Below are 15,601 nucleotides of genomic sequence, written 5' to 3'. Positions count from 1 at the left end.
TGATCCAACATGGGAAGCAGACCACAGACTCATAGAATGACAAACACACTAAACAGTACTCTGGCCTCAGAATCAGCCTTTACAGCATTCACATCTGGCTAAAAAGCCCTGTGAGCATTTCAGGCATGGAAAGCCAACACTGTGGCAAAACATGGCCTACATGGAAGATCTCTGTCAATGACATCCCAGTGGAAAGAAGGGATCATCAAAGAAGGAGGTATATTTCTCTGAAGGGAGGAGAGCACTTCCACATTGATTATGGCCCTGTCTAAATAATGACAGAGTTTGTGGACTCAAAAGGCTACAAGCACTACAGACAAGCAAGAAATGTGCACATGAGCTGACCGTTTTTGGTTCAACTTCAGTTTTAATCTACAAGACTCACCACCTCTTGTCTCTACGGGAGTCTGATAATTGAGCAACAGCTCGCAAACATGCATGCAACAGCATGTATAGTCTTTTGAAAGAACGTCAGAGAGTCTTTTTTCATACAAAAGGAGATAGCACAGTAAAACAAAAAGGCTAGAATCAAAGATATACTTTATATAATACAGCAAGGACCAATTCACCATGAAGACAACAATCCTCATTGTATACGCACCTCACAAATGAGCTCCGATAGAAGACAGGAAAACTGTTAAAATGGAAGGAGAAATTGAAAACACAGCATGCTCAAACTTGTGGGATGCAGTACTAGAGATTAACATGAGCATTAAACACTTCTTTGGGGGCAGGTGTGTGGCACAGTAGTTTGCAGGCTGGACCAAGGGGGCACATGAGGGCTCACCTGTCGAAGCTCTGTCCCAGCCACAGGTTCTGACAGGGGTCACGCCACATCCTCCTCTCCTCAGCCTGCTGATGACATTTCTGCTGGCCTCGTGACATAAAGTTCTTTTCTTCCACAATACACATATCTCTTCATTTCCTCCAAAATAAAATTATCTTTCCATTTCACTTTCCTGTGGCTTTCTGAAGTACTCTCCTGCATCTACTGAAGACATTGAATGCACAGTTACAAATTTCCCAGCAAAGAAAATAATAACCCCTCCTTGTTCATACAGCTCAACTAGTGGATTCCACCCATACTTTAATGAAGGAATAACACAAAATCTACACAAATAATTCAAGAAATTAGAAGGTGAAATACTCATTTTGAGTGATTTGAGTTAGTGTAATACCCAAATCACAAAACATACCGGGGCCAACACTGTGGGATAGTGGATAAAGCCGCTGCCTGCAGTGCCGGCATCCCTAGTGAGCACCAGTTTGAGTCCAGCTGCTCCACTTCCCATCCAGCTCTCTGCTATGGTTTGGGAAAGCAGTGGAAGATGGTGCAAGTCCTTGGGACCCTGCACCCACGTAGGAGACCCAGAAGCTCCTGGTTCCTGGCTTCAGATCAGCGCAGCCCTGGCCATTGAAGCAAAGTGTATGTGTGTGTGTGTGTGTGAGTGAACCAGCATATGGAAGACCTCTCTCTCTCTCTACCTCTCCTTCTCTCTATATACAGCTCTGACTTTCAAATAAATATATAGATCTTTTAAAAAAACATATTACTGGAAGAGAACCTATGCACTAAATTTCTCAAATCATAAAATCTTCCAAACCATCAAAAAATATTATCAGAATAAAATCTGGTGTTATAAAAATGTACCATGACTGAATGGGGTTAGTCTTACAAATGGAAGTTTATTCAACATTAAAAAACCCATCTATGTAATTCACATATGAATGTAAAGCAAAAAAGCAAGAGTTGCAGAAATTAATAGATCAGCAGTTACAAGAGCAGTATGGATACAGTTGAATAAAAACGCACCATCAATCACCTGTGCATCTACTGGGCATGGAGAAAATGCTCCATCCAACAACAACAGAATCCACACTCTGCTCAGGCCCACACAGAACATTCACGCTGACCACCTCCACGGCTGTGAAGCACACGTCAACACCTAAGAAAGAATAGGAGTCACAGGAACTAAGCTCTCAGCTCATAATGGGCTCCAAATGAGACGTCAGTGACACAACTGGAGAATCCCAAATACTTGGAGATTAAGCAACAAACCTCAAAATAATGCGTGTTTAAGGAATAAATTTCAAGAAAATTGAAAAATACTTCAAATTAAATGAAAGCGGAACTATATCTTGCCAAATTATAATAATGAATACATCTTTTAGAGACAATCAAGATCAATAAGCTAGGCTTTCATCTTTGAAAATCAGAGGAAGAAGATGAATTTAAAAATAAGTAAAATAAGTTAGAAGTAGAAATCAATGGAAGGGAAAAAAAGTACACCTGTAGAGAAAACTATCAGAACTAAAATTGGATTTCTTGAAAATATCAACACAATTAAAAAACTTGTTGTCAGGCCTAACCAAGAAAAAAGTAAAGAACAAGTATAAATTACCAATCCTATAAATGAAAGAGGCGACATCATTACTGACACAATGGACCAAAAATAAACCTAAACCACAATGGAATAGAACAATTTTGTTTCCAAAAACTTGACAAGATTAATGAATTGAATCAATTCCATGAAACATACAATGTATCAAAATTCACACAAGCAGAGCTGGAAAATTTGGAGGTTCCATAACAATTAATTAAATTTTATCAATGATTAGTAATGAAAGTGCCATGCCTAAATGATTTCCTAATGAATTTTATCAACATTTTTAAATTGTTATTCTAATACATTACTTATTTGAAAGCCAAAGAAGAGAGGGAGGGAGAATGTACCCATCACTGGGACATTCCGCAAAAATCCACAACAGCCAAGACTGGGCCAGGCTGAATCTAGAAACCAAGATCCTAATCCAGATCTCCCACGTGGTGGCAGGAATCCAACTACTTGAGCCATCACTCTTGCCCCCAGGGTGCACACTGACAGGAAGCTAGATTAGAAGCAGAAAAGAAACCAAACCAAGTGGCCAGTGCTGTGGCGCAGTGGGTAAAGACACAGCCTGCAGTAACAGCATCCCATATGGGTGCCAGTTCAAATCCCAGCTACTCCACTTCTGATCCAGCTCTCTGCTATGGCCTGGGAAAGCAGTAGAAGATGGCCCTAGTCCTTGGGCCCATGTACCAGCGTGGGAACCTAGAGGAGGCTCCTGGCTCCTGGCTCCTGGCTTCAGATCAGAATAGCTCCAGCCATTGTAGCCACCTGCAGAGTAAACCAGAGGATGGAAGACACCTCTCTCCCTCTCTCTGCCTCTGCTTCTGAGTCTCTGTAACTAGTACAAGTAAATAGAGAATTAAAAAAAAAAAGAAAAGAAATCAAACCAAGGCATTCCAATATGGAATGCAGACATCGAAGTGGTGTGTGTGTGTGTGTGTGTGTGTGTGTTTTACTTATTTTGACAGAGTTATAGGCAGTGAGAGAGAGAGAGACAGAGAGAAATGTCTTCCTTCCATTGGTTCACTCCCCAGATGGCCGCTATGGCCGGCGCTGTGCTGATCCGAAGCCAGGAGCCAGGAGCCAGGTGCTTCCTCCTGGTCTCCCAAGTGGGTTCAGGGCCCGAGCACTTGGGCCATCCTCCACTGCCTTCCTGGGTCACAGCAGAGAGCTGGACTGGAAGAGGAGCAACCGGGACTAGAACCCAGCACCCATATGGGATGCTGGCACCGCAGGTGGGAGATTAACCAAGTGAGCCATGCCGCCTGCCCCCAAAGTGGTGTTAACACTATGCCAACATACTTCCTCTCCACCAAACATTTTCAAAAAGGCTAATTCTCTATGATCTGTTCCAGAAGATAGTAGAAGGAATACTCATCCTATGATGCCAAAAATACTCTAATATCAAAACAAAGTAAAAACATATACCAGAAAACTCCAGACCAGTATCTCTCACGAATATGCATAGAAACGTCCTCACTAAAATATTCACAAATTGAAGCCAATAACATTTATAAAGAATCATACACGGAGGCTGGCACCACCGCTTGCAGTGCTGGCAACCCTTATGGGTGCCGGTTTCAGTCCCATTCAAATTGCTGCTCCGATTCTGATCCAGCTCTCTGCTATGGCCTGGGAATGCAGTAGAAGATGGCTCAAATGCTGGGCCCCAGCACCCACATGGGAAACCCAGAAGAGGCACCTGGCTCCTGGTTTTGGATTGGCTCAGCTCCGGCTGTGGCAGTTAACTGGGGAGTGAACCAGCGGATGGAAGACCTCTCTCTCTCTCTGCCTCCTCTCCTCTCTCTGTGTAATTCTGACTTTCAAACAAATAAATAAACCTTAAAAAAAAGAATCCTACAGCACAACCAGTGAAGCTTATTCCAGGTCTGCAAGGCTACATCGACATGTCAAGTACCAGCCAGTGAAGTACATCACATCAACAAGCTAAAGAACACCATCATCACGTGGTGGGCTGAGACAACATCAGACAACATCCAACATTCTCTCATGACACAACCCTGAGCTAACTAGGAACAGCGTGGAACTTTCTCAATCTGATAGGGAATGTCTACAAAATGAAAATTTTACATTATATTTCTAAAATCAGAACAAGGCAATAATGTCATCTCTCACCACTGATTCAGCACCACCTGCTGGACACTCTACCTAATGCAATCTGAGAAGAACAGAAAATAAAAGCTGTATGAACTGGGGAGGAGAAACACAATGATATTCGTTCACTGGTGAAATGATATCATACACTATAAATCTGTAAGAATCAGAATAGGAAGGAAGGAAGGAAGGAAGGAAGGAAGGAAGGAAGGAAGGAAGGAAGGAAGGGGGAACGGCAAAGAAACTCTTGGAATTAATGTGCTATTCTAAGAAGGTGGCAGGATTGCCAGCGCCGTGGTTCAACAGGCTAATCCTCTGCCTGTGGTGCCGGCACACCGGGTTCTAGTCCTGGTTGGGGCGCCGGTCTGTCCCGGTTGCCCCTCTTCCAGTCCAGCTTTTTTTGCTATGGTCCAGGAGTGCAGTGGAGGATGGCCCAAGTCCTTGGGCCCTGCACCCACATGGGAGACCAGGAGAAGCACCTGTCCTGGTTTCAGATCAGCATGATGTTATGGCCACAGCGCACTGGCTGCAGCGGCCATTGGAGGGTGAACCAACGGAAAAGGAAGACCTTTCTCTCTGTCACTCTCTCTCTCACTGTCCACTCTGCCTGTCAAAAATAAATAATAAAAAAAAGAAGGTGGCAGGATACCAGGCTAGGATGAAAAAGTCAATTGTAGGGCCAGCTCTGTGGCGTACCAGGTAAAGTCGTGCCTGCAGTGCCGGCTTCCCATAAAAGAACTGGTTCGAGTTCCAGCTGCTCCACTTCTAATCAAGCTCTCTGCTATGGCCTGGGAAGCAAGAGAAGATGGCCCCAGTCCTTGGGCCCCTGCACCCATGTGGGAGATCCAGAAAAAGTTCGTGGCTCCTGGCTTCGGATCCCTGCAGATCCTACCAGATCAACCTCTGTCTATAACTCTGCCTTGAAAATAAACAAGTAAATCCTTAAAATCGACAGAACAACAGAAATAATGAACCATGAAAATGTGAAATCACTCTGTGAAGTTCTCATTTATTCAACACTGACCTATGGGTTCACTCTAATCCTAACCAGGGTGTCAGCACATTCTTCTGTGGATGTCAACAAAGTGACTGAATGTCAAACAGAAGGGCAAAGGATGCAGAAACCTGTATCACACTGCAGGCAAACCAAGAATAAGAACTGAGACTACAGCTCCACAACCTACTGTCCAGGGTGGGTATCTCACCTGGCATTTGGTTAACAGGCTGGATAAGACAGCCGGCCCCATAGGGAAGTGCCTGGCTTGCAAACCTGGCTCCACCCTTGACTCCTAATTCCTGACAGTACAGATCCTGGGAGGCAGCAGTGATTGCTCAAGTGAATGCATTTCTGCCACCCAATGGGAGAGCTGGAGTGAGCTCCTACTTCCCAGCTTTGACCCAAATTCCAGACACTCCAGGCAACGGAAGACTGACCCAGGGAAGGATGAACTTGATCTCTCTCACTGTGTAGACAGAACACGAGGGGCAGGTGGTCAGCCTGGCAGGGGACACACCAGTTCAGATGCCTGCATCCCAGATTGCAGCACAGGGTCTGACACCGACTCAGGCTCCTGACTTCCGGTTCCTGTTCATGCAGGCCCTGGGGGGCACTGGTGATGGCTCAAATGACTGAGTTCCTGCTACTTTGGAGGACACCTGGATTCTCTTCTGGCTCCCACTATTGGCTTCAGCCTGCTCCAGCTGTGGTGGGGCTGCAGGGAGAGAACCAGATGATGAGAACACTTTCTATATACTGATCTCTACTTCCACATCTATTTCTTTGTCTCTTTCTGCCAATAATTAAAAAAAAACAGTTCTATATTGCATGTTGCCAAGTATATTGCCTTCTGGAAAAGTCAGAGAATACAGACACAGTTCATAGATCAACAGTTGACAGGAGTAGGGAGAAGGGTGAATGGGTGGAGCCCCGTAGATTTACAGGACATTGAAACTACTCTGTGTGTCACTGTATTAGTGGACTCAGGGTGGCATGGATTTGTCAGAACCCACAGAATGTACAACACAGAGTGAGCACTAATGTAACCTATAGACATTACCTAATAATACTGCTGTATCTCCACAGTGGATCAACAATTGAACCAATATGTCACACTCAAGCAAGATGTTAATTCGATGGGGGACACACTGAAACTTGGGGACGATACAAGAGGACTCTCTGTGCTGTCTACTCTGTTCTCTGCAACCAGAAACAGTGCTGAAAAACAATTCCACTGACTGACCAAACAGGACAACTACAGACTGGGAGAAAATATTTGCACATCAGATACTTTAGATAAAGGAATTGAATCTGGAAACATAAATACATTCAAAATTCAACACTAACAAACCAAATAAATAAAAGCAAAATAAAATGGAAGAAATATTAAACAGACAATACACAAACACAGACATTCAAACAGCAAATAAAAACCTGAAGAGATGCTCCACGGTATTCCTCAGTAGGGAAACCTGAATTCCTATAACAGTGAGATACAACAACCCATTACAATGGTTAATACTGACAAGAAGGAAAATGATAGCAAAATCCTGGGGAGAATATAGAGCAACTAAAATACCCACACATTCCAAGTACAACACTTACTATTTCTGTTCATTTGTACTTATTTATTTCAAAGGCAGAAATCAGAGAGACAGAAAGGCCTCCACACTGCTGCTTCACTACCCAGAGGCTCCAAACAGCTGAGGTAGGACCAGGGGGAATCTAGAAACTGGGAATTCAATCTGTGTGGACTCATCCTGTGAGGCCTGCACTGCCGGGATGGTGGGACGACTGCGTTCTTCGACAAGAATCACCAGAGACAAGTTTGGTGAATGTGTCCATGTAAACGACCAAGCATAAGCTTTTAAAGGGCAGGCAGAGGGGGCATAGCTAACTCAGGGCAACACTAATTCTATACGATAAAGCTGATGTTGGCAGAATGCGCTCCTCCATTTAGCTTGAAGATCACGAAGCCTAGGTAGCCTTCCTGATGGGCCTGGGCCACACGTGGGAGCCATCTACCAGATTGGCAATCACAAGGCTCTTCAACAGAAGGCGGGGCTGAGGGAAATGTGCCTGGGGCTCCTTCCACCTGCCAGCAGTCAGGTTAACCTCCTGCATGGGCTGGGCAGGCAGCGTCCTGGCCAGGCACAGGATCACCCACAAACCTTAATCTGCCACGCTACAGTAGCAGGGAATCACCTACTCGAGCCATCACTTGTGCCTCCCAGGGTGGGAATAAGCAGGAAGTTGGAATGGAAGTGGAACTGAAACTCAAAACCAAGCACTTTGATTTAGGATGCAGGTATCATAAGCACCATTCTACCCACTAATCAAACACCTGCTCCAAGCAGCAGGTCTACAAAGGGCTTTGACCAGGACCAGCACTGTGGGGTAGTAGGCAAAGCCCCCGCCTGTGGTGCCGGCATCCCCTGTGGGTGCGGTTCACGTCCTGGCTCTGCACTTCTGATCCAGCTCTCTGCTTATGGTTGGGAAAGCAGTGGAAGGTGACACAAGTGTTAGGACCCCTGCACTCACACAGGAAACACAGAAGCAGCTCCTGGATCCTGGCTTCAGATGACCATGTTCCAGTTGTTGCAGCCACTGGGGCGTGAACCAGTGGATGGAAGAGCTTCCCCCTCCTCTATGCTTTGACCATTTCCTTAAAGTGAAACATCCCGTGAGCAGGCGACCCTGCAATTCCATCCCTATACATTTACTCAAGGGAAATGAAACCACAGTCACAGAAAAACTAGCAGTTACAATTCACAGTGCTTTACACGTGATCTTCAAAGCCAGGAAAGGCCCAGACGGCCTTCAACAGGCAAGCAGTGAATACTGCCTGCTGGGAAGGGTAGGCGGGAGAGGGCGGGGAAGGCTGAGTGACACCCACCAAAGTTACAATCTGACACATTCCCAGCATCCTAAAGCACAGGGAGCATCACTGCGCACAGAAACCCACCATGTTTCTGAGAAGACCTGGAAGACAGGAGCGCCGAGGCTCTGATATACAGAAATATAAGAGATGGACGTGTTCATTACCCTGATTGATCATGACAACTGTATACAACTACGAAATCACAATACCGGGGCTAGTGCCATGGCTCACTTGGTTAATCCTCCGTCGGTGGTGCAGGCATCACTCATAGGCATCGGTTCTAGTCCCGGTTGCTCTTCTTCCAGTCCAGCTCTCTGCTGTGGCCCAGGAGGGCAGTGGAGGATGGTCTAAGTCCTTGGGCCCCTGCACCCGAATGAGAGACCAGGAAGAACGCCTGGCTCCTGGCTTCGGATCGGCGCAACGCCAACCTTAACAGCTATCTGGGGAGTGAATCAATGGAAGGAAGACCTTTCTCTCTGTCTCTCTCTCTCACTGTCTATAACACTACCTGTCAAATAAATATATGTAAAAAAAATAAATTACAATACCATACCCCACAAAGATAAGTGTTACATCAATTAAATCTTCAAAATTCTAAAAATTTAAAAAATGAGCAATGTCTTGGACATTACATGATGGAGTGCTGTTGTGAACAGACAAGAAGCATGAGAAAAAGTGCTCACCATGAATAGTCATAGGGAACACACAAATGAAGACCACGTGGGGTACACCTACACCCTAAAATCCTTAATGTGAAGAAAGACTGACGGCAGTGAATGCGGAGGAGGGCGAGAAGCTGGAATTAGCAAGCAATGGCTGGACAGAGTGTAAAATGGTGCAAACATTGTAAAATCCTTTGGCAAGTTCTTCGCCAGGTAAGCATACACTCCCTTCAGAAGCTACTATTGCACAGCTAGGTATGTTTCCTCTAGAACAATGAAAATATGCGTCCACAGACTGGGACAAGAACACACTTCACAGCAGCTTTGCTTGTAACAGCCAAAAACTAGAAATGATGCGAATGGCCAATAGAATACCCAATAGTGGGTAATGGGGCCGACGCTGTGGCATAGGGTGCTAAGCCGCTGCCTGTGACACAGGCATCCCACACTGCTGACCTCTTCCCATTCAGCACTCTGCTATGGCCTGGGAAAGAAACAGAAGATGGCCCAAGTCCTTGGGTCCCTGCACCCCCGTGGGTGACCAGGAAGAAGCTCTTGGCTTCACATCAGCCCAATTCCTACCATTGTGGCCATTTGGGGAGTGAACCAGGGATGGAAGACCTCTCTCTCTCTGCCTCTGCCTCTCTGTAACACTGCCTTTCAAATAAATAAATCTTTAGAAAAAATAAGAGCAGAAGAAGAAGGGGTAAACAGCATGGTTCTACTCATGCCCAGTGGGTGTTTGGCTATAAAGGGGAGTGCTCAGTGATCTGTGCAGCATCGTGGATGCTGAGCCACAGGCTCTGGAAACAACGTTCCATTTGGGGAAGCTTCACAACAGGCAAAACCCACTTCACAATGTTCAAGATGAGCACAATGGAGAAATAATTCAGAAATTACAAAGTTGTAGTGCATCAAAATAAAATTATATTTTAATTATCTAATGCTTCAAGAACCTTTCTGAAGCACCTCAATGGACTGGAAATGGACAAGAGGAGATGTTCTGGGGCCATCAAAATTCTGAAACTTAGGAGAAACATTGTGCTTAATGGTACAACTTAGCACCCTCCAAGGCCAGGAAGAGCAAGCATTCTAAGCAGCAAGGAAACATATATGACCCCCACAAAGCCTCCCACGATGAAGAGGAGTGACCCAAATAAGGGAGGTCCCTCATCACACACAGGCCCAATTCTAGAACAGCTGCCACTTTAGAGGCCCTGGGCATCACTGGGATCTGAGCAAGAGTGGGTTCCATGGCTGCACACATTTATCAAACTCATCAAACCATACCTCAGATCTGTGCACGTCACTGCATTTAAATTACACCTGGGTATGTTAAAGTGGCATAACAGGTAAAGCCACCACCTACAGTGCCAGCATCCCATATGGATGCCAGTTCAAGAACCAACTGCTTCACTTCTCATCCAGCTCAATGCAGTGGCCTGGGAAGGCAGTAGAAGATGGCCCAAGTCCTTGGAACCCTGCACCCTCATGTGAGTCCGCGAGGAGGCTCCTGGCTTCTGTCAGCTCAGCCCGGGCCTTTGCAGCCAACTGAGGAGTGAACCAACAGATGGAGGACCTCTCTCTCTCTCCCCCTGCTTCTTCTCTCTTGTGTAACTCTGTGAACTAACTAAATAAATGTTTAAAAAATAATAATAAAGCATCCACTCACACAGTGGCTGTGTGACAACTACCAGTGGCTTCCATCACAACTCACTGGAAGAGTGGAAAGGCCATGGACAGCCAGGGCCAGCTCTTGTGGACAGGAAGCATCAGGACGCACACAGTACTGATGGGGAAACACAGCAGCACCCATGCCTGAGAAAGCAGCACCAGAGATGAACACGTGCAGCCGATGCCACAGCCCCTGCAGGTGCACTTCCAAGAGAAGAATGGGGGGGGGGGTCAGGTGCTGCGGTCAGCATTCCAGTGCACAGTCAGTCACAGAGTATCTGGACTTCAATGCACACGGCACAGCTACTCCAATACATCAAGAATGCAGCCAGAGACTACCGTGCACTGGGAATGAGCCCTTGACAAAGACCTGAAAGAATGGAGACTCACAAAGATAATCGTCCAACATACCAGCGACACTTCCGGTCCCAATGCTCCACACTGGTGAACCACGCAGGAAGCAGGTGATGGCCCAAGTACTTGGGCCACAGCCACCCTCATGGGAGACCTGGATGGAGTCCCTGGCTCCTGGCTTCTGTCTGGGCCAGCGCTGCCAACGGCAGCCATTTGAGGAAAGAGCCACTGGACAGCAGATCTCCAGCTCCCACTCTCTGTTCTGCCTACTAATTAATGAGTAAAAATCACATAAACACACACATACAGACACACACAAATACATACACACACCCAAACACCTGACCCAGAGTGTTTACGGTTACCCTCAATTGACCCAGAGGTCCAGTCGAGACTCAGGGAAGAACTAATGGAGGGAAAGTCTCGCTCCCAATGCCGGAGGTGAAACTGAAGCCCCACAGAGGGTGCCGGCCACAGCTGGTCCAGGCCAGGGGTTAGGTAAATGGTGGCCCGAGGTGCACAATGTGACAGCAGGTGAGGTGGTCGAGCTAGAAGAGACCACTGCCATGCCCTCAAAATAAAGGCAGCAAAATCCAATGCAACATGGCTAAAGAGATAAGGAAATACACAATTGTAATGGAAGACGCTGAAATCTCAATAACTGACCACATAGTCTGTAACGAAATCCCAAAATCATCAGCAATTGATTGGACTCCACTGCCATTCAGAAGCACTTTTGGGGTCGGGGAGCCATCGAAGCTCTCTCCCGCACTGCCCCATCTATAACTCCGCCTTTGACACAAACCTTTCAAAAGAAAGAAAACGAGGACGTCCTCTGAGGCGGCAGAGCCCGGGGGCAGGCTGGACCCGAGCGCAGAGGGGTTCCCGGCTTTCTCTGAGTCCGCGTCTCCCGGGTGCAGGCGGTGTAAACGCACCAGAGGCCGTGCGCATTCACTCGGGCTCCGGGCCGTGTCCTGCACACACGTCACACCTAGAGCAGCCGGCCCAGAGAGGCCGACCGGGCTCCTGCACGGACGCGGCCCAGGCTACTTCCGGCCGGGGACGGGAAACCCAAAACCGGAACCGGGCCGGGCAGGTTCTTGCTCTCCAACCGCCGCCCCGCCCCGTACCCGTCACTCTCCTCCTGCCTCTCCCACGCGCACCGCTTCCCCTCCCTCCCCCACCTCCGCGCCCCTTCTCATTCTGCCCCTCCCTTCCCCTCCTGTCCCCACCCCCTCCCGCGCACACCCCTGCCCGCTCTCTGCCCCCCTCCCCTCCTGTCCCCGCCCCCTCCCAAACACACCCCTGCCCGCTCTCTGCCCCCTCCCCTCCTGTCCCTGCCCCCTCCCACGCACACCCCTGCCCGCTCTCTGCCCCCCTCCCCTCCTGTCCCCGCCCCCTCCCAAACACACCCCTGCCCGCTCTCTGCCCCCCCTCCTGTCCCCGCCCCCTCCCACCCACACCCCTGCCCGCTCTCTGGCCCCCCCTCCTGTCCCCGCCCCTCCCACACACACCCCTGCCCGCTCTCTGCCCCCCCTCCTGTCCCCGCCCCCTCCCACACACACCCCTGCCCGCTCTCTGCCCCCACCCCCGGCCCGGCCTCCTCCCACACACACCCCTGCCCGCTCTCTGCCCCCCCCGCCCGGCCTCCTCCCACGCACACCCCTGCCCCTCTCTGCCCCCCCCCAGCCCGGCCTCCTCCCGCGCGAGCCCAGCGCCCCGGCCCCGCCTACCCGGTGACAGCAAGGCCTCCTCAGCTGACCACACCCCGCGCCCAGCTCCCCCAGAGAGGACCTCGCTGTTCCTCAGGGCAGGCATGGAGTCCTGAGGGTAACGGCCGCCTCAGCCGCAGCCTACCTGGCCCCGGCCTCACCCGGGGGCGCTGGGTCTCCCTCAGGCTCGGCCAGCAGCGTCCAGGACGGCTCCTCAGGGCCTGCGCTGGCTCTGGGCAGGAGCGGACAAGGCGCTCACTCCCACCTGAGCACCGCGGGTCAGGGCGGCCATGCGTGCAGAGGCACTTCCGGGTCCAGCGCCTGGCGCAGGCGCACTGCACACGGGCGGCCGCCATGGGGTCACATGACACATCTGCACGCTGCCGCATCAGGCATCTGATGTCCAGGGCCGCGTCCAGTCCCGCTGCTCCAGGCTGTGACCCAGGGAGGAGCCACTGAGGGCCCAGGTCCCTGGGACCCGGCCTCCCTCCCTCGTGTGAGTCCTGATGGAGCTCCTGCCGCCTGGCTTCTGCCTGGCCCAGCGCTGGCCATGGCAGCCGCGTGGCAGAGGAGCAGTGCGTGAGGTCGCCAGCCTCTTTCTCTCTCTGAGAGGGCGTCCGTCTGGGTCCCCCCCCAGGGGCTACAAAGGCCAGGGCTGGGCCAGGCCGGAGCAGAATCAGGGCTTTTACTCAGTACTGCACAGTGGGGTCAGAGGCCTAAGTCCTGGGCCGTCTCCTCTGCTTTCCCAGGCGGGATCCCAAGGGGACCGGCTTCGGGGAGGGCCGGGCTGTGGGGTAGCGGGTAAAGCCCCCGCCTGCAGGGCCGGCCTCCCATATGGGCGCCTGTGTGAGTCCCGGCTGCTCCACGTCCGATGCTGCGCTCTGCTAGGACCTGGGAAAGCAGCACAAGATGGCCCTAGTCCTTGGGTCCCTGCACCCACTCAGGAGGCCCCGGGAGGCTCCTGGCTTCGGATCTGCTCACCTCCGGCTGCTGCGGCCTATTGGGGAGTCGGCCAGCAGGTGGAAGACCTCTCTCTCTCTCTCTCTGCTTCTCCGCCTCTCTGTGTGTAACTCTAAATGTCAAATACATAATTAAATCTTTCTTTAAGAAAAAGTAAAAAATAAAAAAGGAAGACATAACAATAAATAAAACTCTTCATCAAGGCCAACTACTAGAGTGTATTTAAAATTTGATACTATATACATAACATACACTGTTAACGCAGACTTTTTAACTCAGGCTTAGAAAACACTTTGGTACCCGTTCATTCTCTTCTTCCTTACAAACATGCTGTGTGGGATTATTTCTGACTTACACGTGAAGAAATCTTTGTCATCTACTTATTCAGACACTTATGCACCCACTTGTACAAGGACCAGAAATACCTGTGCTCTACACAGTTCTCTTCTGAACACAGGTCTGTCCTCCATAGTCTAGCCCTGCATTTACCATATGGATCGTGTTTTACATAGGACAAATCATGTGTCTCACAAACAAGATTGCATGCATAAAGGTAGTATCTGGGGTCACTGTTGACATTTTCTACATGGACTTTATAATGGTGGTATTTTTAATCTCATTTCTCAATGTTCGAATATGGCTTAAATTTTAATTTTGGTATAATAGAAGAAACTGATTCATGTTTATACTGGAAGGTGGGATTCTTTGGCTATTTAGACAGTTCGATATTTCTAAAATTAAGGATTTTGTAATGTATATTAAACAGATACATACTGTATTTTTAAAAATGTATTGCAAGAATGCTGGCATTAAAATCTTTTTTCTTTGAATAATAAGTAAATAAATAGGTATGTATATACATGCACACAAGAACACAGAAATGTGCACATACAGACATAGGATTGCCCTCCCCAAACACCTGACTCCAGTGCTTTCTGGTCACCATCACTTGACCAGAAGGCTCAGGGAAGACCTGATGGAGGAGGAGGTCTTGGTCCCAAAGCAGCAGGTGAAACTGGAGCCCCACAGATGGTTCGGCCTCAGCAGCTGGTCCTGGGCACGGGCAGCTAAATGGCGGCCCCAGGTACAGAATGTGCCAGCAGCTGAGACTGTGGCACTACCAGAGCAGACCACTGTGCAGAATGGCCAGGTCATGAGGAGGACCCCTGGGCATTCCTGTGCCAGCAGAGACCTCAGGAGAGGGTCCCAGGCATCCTGGCCCAGGGCCAGCAGCATGGGCACCAGGGGGGACAGAGTCCCCAGGCCCTGGCATGAGGCTGTGATGGCTCTGTGCATCCCAGGGCCTCCAGGACACCCCAGCAGATAGGAAGGGCTGTCAATATGAGGAGCAGGTGTCCAAGGAGGGGAAGGTAGATAGGTACAGAGGAGCCTAGCTCTGATTGGATGCCGCTGTCCCAAGTCCCACTGTGGCTGGCCAGGCTCAGGGCATCCAAGCGGTATCCAGGTGGCCACGTCTTCTTCCAATAGAACACAGGGGGGCCTGCTCTCCAAAATGGGTGAGCAGTGCACACCCACTGTCCTGACACCCAGTCAGGAGGCCTGGGTGTTGGAGGTCCCTGCTGAGAGCCCAGCCACCCTTCTGGCCCTGCTATCTCATCCCATGCCCTTGAAACCTGTGGAGCTCATGGTGTGGGGACGCCTGTGCGTCGACCTCAGTGTCTTCATGGCCAGAGGCCGCACAACTCGTCCCCAGACTGTTGGGAGTGGCAGAGTTCCCGGCTACTTGTTGATTCCGACCTGCCCATGTGCCAGCTCTGCCCAGTGTGCAGACTTCAGACCGCACCCCTGCCCCGGAACTGAGGCCATCCTGGGCATCAGCACAGGAAGTGATGGCT

The 15,601-nt window shown here is 49.5% G+C and overlaps 1 long non-coding RNA gene across 21 annotated transcripts in view; it reads right to left on the bottom strand.

The window, feature by feature from the left end:
- LOC103345547 (uncharacterized) overlaps positions 1 to 13,119 on the bottom strand; it is a 39,496-nt gene extending 26,377 nt beyond the window's left edge. For 6 of the 21 annotated variants that reach the window (XR_007915922.2, XR_011382607.1, XR_011382610.1 and 3 more), the window contains exons 1-4: positions 11,879 to 12,209; positions 6,020 to 6,217; positions 1,814 to 1,946; positions 788 to 991 (exon numbers count right to left, since the gene is read on the bottom strand). This is a non-coding gene — a long non-coding RNA (uncharacterized lncRNA). The other 15 variants (XR_007915928.2, XR_011382612.1, XR_011382611.1 and 12 more) reach the window with 15 other exon arrangements.
- Between the last annotated feature and the right edge of the window lie 2,482 nt (positions 13,120 to 15,601).

This window comes from Oryctolagus cuniculus, chromosome 15, assembly GCF_964237555.1.
Source record: "Oryctolagus cuniculus chromosome 15, mOryCun1.1, whole genome shotgun sequence".
Taxonomy (NCBI): domain Eukaryota; kingdom Metazoa; phylum Chordata; class Mammalia; order Lagomorpha; family Leporidae; genus Oryctolagus; species Oryctolagus cuniculus.
Note: the sequence above shows the minus strand (reverse complement) of the source record. Positions and strands in the feature narration are given on the sequence as shown.